Raw genomic sequence first — 9,497 nt, forward strand, 5'->3', positions numbered from 1 at the left:
TTTTCCAGGGCCACTGAGACTCATGACTCCAAGCACACATAACCTTGCCCTGGCTGCCCACAAACTCAGGTTCTGGCCATTGGACACACGTCTGCCCTGGGGCCCCAGCCTTACGTTTCCTCACAGGCCACATAGAGCTGACCTAGCAAGGGGCTTCAAAGCTCTAGCCTTTTTTGGCTGCCCCTCAATTCTTCTGCTCCCCTGCTTCGTCACATGAGCTGTTGCTGAAAGAAGATGTTAACTACACCACGCAGGGACTTCCCTGGCGGTCCAGTGGTTAAGACTTCGCCTTCCAACGCAGGGGGTGCGGGTTCGATCCCTGGTTGGGGAGCTAAGATCCCACATACCTCGTGGCCAAAAACCTAAAACATAAAAAAGAAGCAATATGGTAACAAATTCAATGAAGACTTAAAAAAAGATGGTCCACATCAAAAAAAAAAACTTTAGGAAAAAAAAAAATAAACCTACACCGCACATTGTGTCAGATGCAGCAGAAATCTATAGAGTGAGAGGCTCTGTTGGGCCCTGATAGACTTCTAGGTCATGGCCACCCTTACCATTGAACATCCCCCACCCCAGCCCCAAAACACACACGTGTCGTATCAATCCATTTAAAATAGACCCTCATCCCATGTTAAGTATAACTCCTTTGATGTAAAAAGAATAAGGGAAATTATTTAAAATTTTTTTGAGTTTTATGATATATTCTTCATTTTGTTCTTGTGATTCAAGCTTTATTACATTTATATACTGATATAAGTGCTAAAGAGTTGAATTGCAGTTTACAAGTTGGCTAAGTTTACCTTTTAGAGGCATTTAATAAAACATTTGTTCATTTTGATTTTCCATTTTCATATTTTGGAACCAAGACTTTTTTCCCACATTGCTAACTTGTCTTCGGTCTTTGAAAGCTTTCAGGGTTTGGAGCCCAGTTTGGCAAAGAGAGATGCTTGGTGGTGGAGGTGTACAGATATTAGAGGGAGGCGATGAGAACCTGAGGTCAGAAGTGAGCCCTTTCTGTCCTCTTCCCACCTGCCAGTCTCTCTCCAGTGCTTCCTCTTGGCAGAACATAACCAGAAACCAGCTGGCAAGGGAGCCTGGGAAATGTGGCATATAGATTCCCAGCCCTAGTGTCTTGTGGGAAATTGGCTCCATGCAGTGGAAACCTCCAGTGTGCTCTAGGCAGGCTACAGAGGCCACAGACCAAGAAGGCTCAGACCAAATTATGGTGATCAAATTACAAAGGTTACTGAATCTATTTAAAACATACAGCTAGAACCAAGAGGAAAGAGTTGGGGTAAGTTAACCCACTTGGGATGGGTACAAGCAGGGTGAAAGGACCACACACTCTCTGAATCTTGTGTTTTGCTCCAGTAGTGCAGTTTTGAGGACCAGCACTGAGGTTAAAGGATCAGTAGGTGGAAGATGCTTGGAACCAACATATGTTTGCTCTACTGGGAGATGCAAGGCCAAGTTGGTCTGGTGGCAGGTTTATGCACACAGCTCATAAGTGTTCTTCTGGGCAGCCATCCCTTTTGTCAGCGTTTATGGGGCAGAGCATACAGGGGGCAGAATGATGTCTACCAATAGGTAGATAACTTAGGGATGTCAGCCCGAGGAGGCATGCTCTCTACACTTGGTGACTCATGACTTGATTTTTCTATTCCTTTCTACCTGTAAGTAACACTTTTGTTTGGTCCCTTCTTTTTATAATATATTCAATTTATTCTATTTTTGCATGTCTCACAGATTACAAATTTGCTCCTATTTTCAGCACATGTGACTTCTGCCTATGTCTCACAAATCACTTGCTTACTTATCACCTATAATTAGTACATCTGATGAGATTCACCCATCCGGTCTGCTTTCCTTGTCCTCTGTAGCAGAACTGGATATTCTCACATAATAGAGCAAACACACATTATACCCTGCATTATAGAGAAGAGTATAGAAGCGTGGGGTTGGGACTGAGAGATGCAGGGTGAATAACTGTCACTAATCCAGTTTCATGTATTTTTTATACACAGAAACACTTGCCCAGCTCTATTTACTGCATAGTCTATCCTTTCCTTACTCATCTGGAATGCCATTTCTGCTATGTGTCAACACTTCATATATATGTGCCTGTTTCTGGGCTCCCTATTCATTGGTCACCATATGTATCCCAGGGCCTTTAGCATTGCCTCATTTACTGCAGCTTCAAGTAAGTCCTGATATGGTTAGGTCAAGTGAAAACTCAAATTTTTCTCAGAAAAGTGGCCTGGCTATTCTCAGCTCTTTACTCTTCTATATAGATTAGAATTTGCTTATCAGATTCCTCCCCAAAATAACCTTTTGGATTTTGATTAAAATTTCCCTGTAGATTAATTTGGAGAGAATGGAATCTTTCATTCAGTGAAGTTGGCATAGCTCTCCATTGTTTGGTTCTTCTTTAAAGTTTATGATCTTCCCTGTAGTGGTTTTAATTCATCTTTTGTTAGATTTATTCCTAGGTAATTGACGTCCTCTAATACTGTTGTAAATAGTATCTTCTATTTAATTATTTTTGTTGCTGGTGTGTGAAATGACAGTTCATTGTTTTATATTAATCCTCTATTGAGCTACCTTGTTAAATTCTATTATTTCTAAGTATTTGTAGATTCTTTGGGGTTTTCTATGTAAATGATCATATCAACTACAAATAGTGATAATTTTATTTTTTCTTCTCCCTTTGAATTCCTTTTTTTTTTAAGTTAATGTACTGGCAAGAACATCTGCTACAAGAATGAAAGATGGGTGATCTTATACATTCTTGCCTCATTTCAGATTTTAAAGGGTAATGTTCTAATGTTTCCCCACTGAGGACTACATTTGCTTAATTTTTTTATATGTGCTATTTATATCATGCTAAAGAAATTTCCTTCTATTCCTAATTTATTAAAAGAGTTCTTTTTTAAATAATGAATGTATGATGTTTTAAAAATATCTACATCTATTGAAGAGAAGTATAGCTTTTCCTCTTTTAATATGGGAGTTTAGTGAATTACATTTATAGACTTTCTAACATTAAACCAACTTTGCATTAAACCCAACTTTGTCATGGCTTATTATCATTTTTATACACTGTAGAATTTAATTTGCTAATGCAGTCTTCTATTTATGGCTTTTGTTTCTATATTCATAAATGAAATGGGTCTGTATTTCTTTCTTCATCATTGTGTCATTGTCTGATTTTGGTATTGGGGTTATGAAGTCCTTAAAAAGTGAGTTGGAGAATATTTTCTTTTTTTATAGTCCCAGGAAGAGTTTTTGTAAGATTGGGATTATCACTTTTTTAAAGATTTGTTAGAACTTTCCTATGAAATCACTTGGGCCTGATATTTAGTGTGGGACCATTGAAAAATGCTATTTCCATTTTTTCTAATTGTTATAAGAGTTCTCAGTTTTAAAACATTTCCTCTTGAGTAAACTGTTATTTTCCTAGGAATTTATTTATTTACTAAAGTTTTCAAATTATTATTGATAAAATTCCTTTTATCTTGTTAATCTATACTTTAATATTTAGAGTGTATCTTCATTTTCATTCATATCATCACTTGTTTGTGAATAATTTGTTACAAAAATTTAAATTACAAAAGTTTTCAAATTGCGCATATATATATATATGTATTTCAAGTGGGGTTGGAGAGTATTCTTATGTTGGGATAACATCTCTCTCTTGCACTTGAGTAGGTGGGGCTGTTCCTTAGAGGGGAGTGAGCTTGGGCTGATCAACCAGTGCAGGCGCCCAAGATAATCTGTTGGCATCTTTCATAGGCCCCTTGGGATATCATTAAAGGCAAAAATGTAATGATGTTCAGTAAAGAGGCATAAAATGCAGTCCTTCATTTCTCCTTCCCTTCGATGTTGGCCCAGGGCTGCCATCCCAGTTTTGCTTCCTAAGAGACAGGCTTCTCAGTAAGAGAGAAGGACATGGTGTTTCATCTAGACTTGCACATAATCCACAGCTTTTCTGTGCATTGCTATAGCTATTAAGAGCTGGTGATGTGACATGTAAGTGAGGAAAAAGCACATCACGGTGTGATGCTATTTTGTTGTGGGAAGGAAAAAAGGTCAGGGTGTGAGAGGATAACACGCATCACATACATACCCAATGATCATCTCTGGGTGGTAGAGTTAGGGGCAAATGTCACTTCATCTTTTTCACTTCTGTGTGCAGCATGGACCTTATTTTATTTTACAATACCTGTGCATTACTTTTACAAACAAAAATAACAAATAAAGCTATTCTCATTGTGAAAAGGAAAAAGCTGCAGTGATTATTAATTATTATAGTTCTTTTCTTAAGATTTGTTAGGACCTGGGTCGTCTGAGGGAGCAGCCACATGATAGCTGAAAACAGCTTAGCTAAAAGAGTGGATATGTCAGCGATGAGGGCAACTTGGGTAAAGAATTTTTAAGCCCTGGGAAGCAGCTTTCTGAGAATGGGTCAGAAATCCATGGTCTGTGAATGTGAGTGTGTCTGTACTTCTGATATTGCCTCTGCTTATTTCCCTTCTGTCTCTTCTAGACTTTCAATAAATCTTCCTGCAAGTGCAGGCGTATCTCAGCTTCACTCATGAGTGCTACCAGACAACATTTATATTTCCATTAAAGCCAGAGTACCAAAGCGGGTCCAGGCTACCCTGGGGGTTGGAGTGTAATGGATTCAAGGAAATTCCAACATGAAGGATTTATTTGGAGTAACAAAAGTGGAGCTACTTGGCAAACTGTGCTTCCTCATTTGGAAATTCTCTCTCTGGTGCTACCTAAAGGTAGGAGCAGGGAAGAAATTTCCTTCACTAGAGGGTCCAAGAATTGCCTCAAGGGGCTGGAATCATCTTGCACCCGATACTGCATCTAGTTCATGGGCCAACAGGCTGTAAAATCCAGGAACCTATCAGTCTTTGTCTTTGGAAACCCAAATGGACAGTTTTAATGACATACATTTGATGGAGGCCAAAACAGAGAGGGTGGTTATTTTTAACCTGGGGCAGGAAAATGTGGCTGGAAAGGAAACATCTGTCCCAAACTATTGACTGTTGCACTTTATATAGAGGTCTTTTCTGTCTTGAAATCATCACATAAAGTAAGGTGGTTGGTCAGGGTCTGACTCTGGGAACATTCCTCCCTTCCCCCTTTTCCCACTGCTTATCTTCTGAGTGAGGCTTATGCCTCGAAGAGACCACCTTGGAGGCATAGGGTGGGGGAATGGGTCAAGGACTGCCCAATTCCTGTGAATTTTTTTGACCCCTCCTAGTCTGACATCTTCATCCAAGATGGCCTACCCTTTAGGGTACAAATTTTACAGACTCCCCAGCTGGGGGGTCACTGGAGGTCTCGCGCTGGGAGAATCAGACCTCTGAGTGCCAGAACACTTTCCTTGGCAGTTCTGACTTCTGGTCTCTGAGCAGAGAAGTCGTTCTTTCTTCCAGGGCAGCAAAATCATTCCCTTTCCTTCAAGACATGGCAGCCTCCTGTGTGTCTGGCTGGGGAAGGAAAGGGGCAAGTGTGCCCACAAAGTTGCAGGGACATATTTTCGTCTCAGCAGAAGAATTTTCCATCATTTCTGAGCACACAGAGCAAGGCTGAATGTACCCACAGAGCCTCAGGGTGGATTATGTGATGGGGGGCAGAGGGGCAACATGTAGTGCTCTGGTCAAGAGCTGCAAGGACCAGCAGCGCTGTTTACACAGACCGTGGGGACGTAAGTGGCTCCTCCAGGAGTGGCTGGCAGTGGAGAAGGGGAGGAGCAAGACCAAGTGTGTAGTTGGTTGAGGGGTTCCCAGCCTTTGGTCTTGGAAAACTAACCAGAATAGTGCTGCTGTGTTCTTTTCTTCTCTCCTTTCTCTGTCTCTGTCTCTCTCTCTCTCAATTCCTTCCTGTTTTCAGCCAAAGACTGGACCTGGAGAGAAACTACTGTGTTTTCCAGATCGAGTAGACACTTGCCAGGAGAAATGACAAGGGAAGAACAAGAATAAAAGAGCCTACATGAATCCACTCCTTCCCTCTGCTGGTGCAGTCCCAGCAGAGCAGTGTCAGAGCAGCAGGGCTTGGAGGGTGTGAAACAGGATTGCCAAATTGCATGAGTCTCTAAAAAGATCCATATGTCTGGGCTGCACCAAGCTTCTGAGCTCAGGGAGGGGCCGATAACATCATCTCCTGGATGGGTGTACAGTTCTCTTCCTTTGGGGAGGATTGGATGTCAGCTTGACTAGATGCTGTTAGACTCGTCATGACCCAGGTTGGGAACTCGGGGTGCAAGTGTTTGGGGTGAGGAGGAAGGGAGAGGGACAGAGAGTAGAATAAATAGGAAAGGTAAAATTTCTAAGCTAGAGTCTGTGAAACATTTAGTAGGGAAAGAGTTTGGAAACCCCAGCATATTGATTTTTCTTTAAAATTTTTTCTCATGCCTGGAGAGTTTTGGGGGAGCCACTGTGCAGATGGATGTCAGGCCATTTGCCTGCTTGTGTGGGAAGTCTAGACGCTTATTCCCATAACTCACCCTCCAGAGCCAAGGAAGAGTCACTCTCTTCCTCCTCACGTCTTTAACCTCCAAACTATAGCTTCCTTTGGGGTAAGGGGTAGCAGATGGTACACAGCTGTGGGACACATCTGGTCTTGCAGGGATCAGAGGAAGGCACAAAGGCCAGTTGGAATCCCAGTGGCTACCCTGGAGGCATGGCTCCAAACATTTGGGGTGGTACCCCGACACTCTACCCAGATCCCATCTTGGACAGACTTCATGTTTTTCCTTAGACCTCCACGCCTATTCTCCACTCTGGCTTCAACTGCATCAGACAGAGATGATTTTGTGAGAGTGGCCAGGCAGCTGCTTCCCAGATGTGTGTTTTCTCCAGAGATGACCATATCCAAACAGAAGAACTTTGAGAAGATTCGTTGGGGACAGTAAGGATGGGGCCTGGGAGATTCCTCTGAGCATGTGTTGACCTAGGAGAGCTAGCCCAGAAACCGTCTGAAGACCCCAGAGTGAAGCCAGAGGATTAGAACTGGAGAAAGGGTGGGAAGGTCCTGAAGTGCTGGTGATCTTACCTTAATTTTCTTCAGTTTACTGAGGGCTTGTGAAAATGTTGTCACAGAGAGCCCACGTCTTCTGACTGGCATCTGGAAACCTTAGCCCAATCTCATAGCTCCTACAGCCTATGACCCCACCCGACACTGGTTAGGTGTTCAGACCCTAAACATCCAGGTGGACCTGAACGAATCCCTGTCCCTCTGTGGGGCTCAGTCTTGGCATCTGTAGAGTGATAGGGTTCAGTGAAGGAACCGAGGCACCTCCTGGCTCTAACTGTACCCAGAAGCTTCCCTCTAAGAGGGATGCTGAGCCATGCCTGCCGCTGAGGGGACTGAGGGGGTGGCCTGTGTCTGAGCCGTAAGCTGCTGCCGGGTAGGGGGAGCGTGGGGATCATTTCCTTGTGTGAGGGGCAGCCAAGGGAGAGAGGGGAAGCAGCCAGAGTGGGTGGCCAATTCCTGTCTCTGACCCTTGGGGCAGTGCCTGAAGCTCCTGCCAGGCTCCCACACCTTGGCTAAGAATAGTCCAGCTCCTTCCTGCTGGCCTTCAGGCCTCCAGAGCCCAGAGGAAAGAGAGCTGGACTATATAACCTCAGGCTGGGCTGTCCCTTCCGGCGATTCTCTCTGGAGATCAAAGGGCCGCTGGGATTGCAGTTCTAGTTTCTGACGCTACTACCTAATAATAGTGCTCTGGTGTGTGGGGACCAGACACCAGGCCACCGCTGAAGGCTGGTGGGAAGCAGGAGGTCTGGAACCTGAAAACTAACAATTCTAGGTGCAAAGGGTTGGAAGGATGTGCGCTTGGGGGCACAGAAGGTTATCAGGGGTCTTCAAGGTAAACTAAGGTTACAGTAGAGAGTGTCTTAAGTGTCTTAGAGTGACTAAGACCCTGAGGGAAAAGGCCCCCTGGTTCTGAGTGACGAGGACCAAGGTGGGCCCCGGGCACCCGCGTGGATACCCAACTCCAAAGCTGGCTGAAGCAGTTGACCTGAAGACCACACTTTGAGAAACAACAATGACCGATGGCTTACCAGTCCAGAAAGCAGTTCCCTGCATGATGGGCTGGCCCTGTTCTGGCTCCTGAAGTAACTTCAGGACCATCACTAGGTCCCAATGACTAGGGGGACCATATAATTTATCATCCAAACATGAGTGTTTTTGACAGTGAAAGAAGATGTTGTTAATAACTACGCCAGGAGAGCAAGCATAATGGAAACTGTCCCTCAAAAAGCAGACATCTGGTTGTTCTAACCACCAGACATTGCTGTGTCTCCATGCTCTTCTCTCTCTAGATTTCTCAGTAAGAAGAGTTGAGATGGAATACATAAAAGAGAACTTTAGAAACTGAGGGGCCACAGAAATCTGGGGATTATGATCAAGCTTCTCTGTGTTTCACAGGTCCTGTCCTTCATAAATCGTGTGGAGGTTAATTATAGCCACAGAGAAGCTGGGCTCCGAAGCTGGGAAAGAAAGGAGAACTTTCTCAGGAAGTCCATTTCTTGGCTGGGGTGGGGGGCTGCCTGGATGGAGAGATAAGCTTCACCGACAAGCCAAGAGCCGCAGCTTTGTGCTTTGGTTTTCTGCAGCTGAAACTCTGGGCTTGTAGCAAACCCCAGAAAAAAACCCTGCATCTTCTTTTACTGCAAAATAACCTCAGCTCCCAGTTAAGTGTCCATAATCTATACAACTCACTTGAACAGACAGGTCCATTTGTTGATTCATTAATGAGCATGTAAGGAACAAGTCATATGTTACATGCCAGCTTCTGTGTTAGTTTCTAGAGATGTAAAAACAGAGCAATATTGCCACCTCTTAAGGAACTCTCAATCTAGCAGGGGAAACAGAGGGCCAAATAATTTGCAGAGTGATGGAGTAATACTGCTTTGGTAGAGAAACCTGTCCCAAGAGCCTCTTTCTCAGAATCACTGAAGACTTTCACAACCTCCCTTTAAACAGATAGCAAAATCCTTGCTAATACGATGATGAAATTTACTGAGGGGCATTTTGGAGCATTTGTTAGGAGCGCAGGTTTTGGAGCCAGTCAAACCTGGATTTGGATTCTGCCTCTGCTAACTCACAAATTATGCACTCTTCAGCAAGTTTCTCCAGGCAGATAGTAGCAGTGCCTACTTCATCAAACAGTAGGTCTAAAACTTTAACGTGTACACGAATCACCTGGGGGACATGTTAAAATGCACATTCACATTCAAGAGGTCCGGGCTGGGGCCCGAGATTCTGCATTTTTAATAAGCTCCCAGGTGATGTAGATGCTGCTGATCTGAGAACCACACTCTGAGTGGCAAGGGCATAGAATGCTAAAAGATCAAGTAAGTGCAGAGCACAGTGCTGACAAATGGTAAGTGCTCAAGAAATGTGCCCTATTACTATTCAAGTGAAATACTAAAATGTTCATTGATCTTCATTTAGATATCTCCCCATATATGACA

The sequence above is a fragment of the Balaenoptera physalus genome, assembly GCF_965194825.1.
Source record: "Balaenoptera physalus genome assembly, chromosome: 1".
In the NCBI taxonomy this organism is placed as follows: Eukaryota; Metazoa; Chordata; class Mammalia; order Artiodactyla; family Balaenopteridae; genus Balaenoptera; species Balaenoptera physalus.